The sequence below is a fragment of the Nematolebias whitei genome, chromosome 1 (assembly GCF_014905685.2).
Source record: "Nematolebias whitei isolate Nwh7 chromosome 1, NemWhi1, whole genome shotgun sequence".
In the NCBI taxonomy this organism is placed as follows: Eukaryota; Metazoa; Chordata; class Actinopteri; order Cyprinodontiformes; family Rivulidae; genus Nematolebias; species Nematolebias whitei.
In genome coordinates this window covers 41,756,623-41,758,015 of record NC_056498.1, presented here as the reverse complement: position 1 = coordinate 41,758,015, position 1,393 = coordinate 41,756,623, and the positions used below count along the sequence as shown (strand labels likewise).

Sequence of the window (1,393 nt, the reverse complement as noted above, 5' to 3'; positions counted from 1 at the left end):
TTTTAAGTGCTTTATAAATAAAGTGGTATGGTATGGTTTTAAGATAGCTGTATTTTCCCTTGCAATTATCATAACCTGTGATCTTGTCATTGTGCTCAGTTTCATTAGAAAAGCATTTTAACTAAATATATTTTGAACTTTTTCAGCTGATCTGGCTGCAGTGGTTCTCCACATGCTCTCCTTTGATGTTTTTTTAACTTTGGTGTTCAGTTTGACAACTGTTCATGCCAGGCGTAAATGGAAGCGTAAGTCCACCTTCTATGTCATTTATTGATACAGAAGATCATTTTAAAGCTAAGGTCAATGTAAAAACACAGATCAGTAAGGAAGTAATTATATAGTACTAAGTAATGTTAAAATATACTGTTTTGCAGAAAATAGTTACCAATGTATCTCACTAGAATAGTTTTTATTATTATTTTTTATTATTATTTGTTCTTTTATTGTTTAATGTCTTCTCAACAACAGGTGAGAATGTAGACTTGAAGAGAACAACATCTCAGCTTCAAAGGGAGGTCCAGGTGAAGGAGCAGGACAATAAAGACACCACAGAAACACTGATGGAGGTGAAGACTAATCTGGAGTCATGGATGGACCAACTCAGAGCCACACTGGAGGCCATGGAGGCTGAGAGAGCAGAAAACAAACAGAAACTTCAGTCTGTGGAGAAGGAGATCACACAGAAAGACATAACTATTGACAAATCTGAGAAATTAATAATAATGAAAGAAAACCTGCTAAAAGAAGAATGGAAACTGAATGAGATAAAGGAAAACACTAAAGAACAAATTCTGAACACAGAGAAACTGTTGGGTCCGCTAGAATTCAGGATAACCAACATCCAGAAGCAGGAAGTTGAATAGTCAGTTTATAAGAAAAAGCAGTTAGTTTAAAATTGTTCCTGTTCAGTTTTACAGCAGAGAACAGACAAATGTGTTTCTTCAGGTTCTGATTTATGAAAAAGAATACATTTTAAAGTGGTATTAAACTTTGAACTTGTTCTGTATGTTTCATATTTTTTTACTTCAGGTATACATATATATTGTATGTAAACACAGTGAACAAGAAGTAACTACTTTTATTACAGAGTTCAGATTATTTTATTCTGCAGTTTTATAAGGAAAACTTTTTGTAAGAAATAAAAGTTACTCAGATGTCTGTGTATGTCTTGTATTTTGCATCTTTATTCTTTACAAATTTATTTATTTATTTCTCCTCCTTGAATTGCCACCTTATCGTGGTGGAGGCGTTTGTGCGCCTGAATGATCCTAGGAGCTATGCTGTCGGGGGCAATTATAATTGTCCCTGGTAGGGTCTCCCAAGGCAGATTGGTTCTAGGTGACAAGCCAGACAAAGAGCGATTCCGAAGATTTTTATGGACATGATACAGCAA

General features: G+C 34.6%; 1 long non-coding RNA gene across 1 annotated transcript; it reads left to right on the top strand.

The window, feature by feature from the left end:
- Positions 1 to 150: 150 nt before the first annotated feature.
- Positions 151 to 738, top strand: LOC119410577. The gene is made up of 2 exons (XR_005186856.1): positions 151 to 245; positions 469 to 738. It is a non-coding gene; the product is annotated as an uncharacterized LOC119410577 (long non-coding RNA).
- Positions 739 to 1,393: the final 655 nt, after the last annotated feature.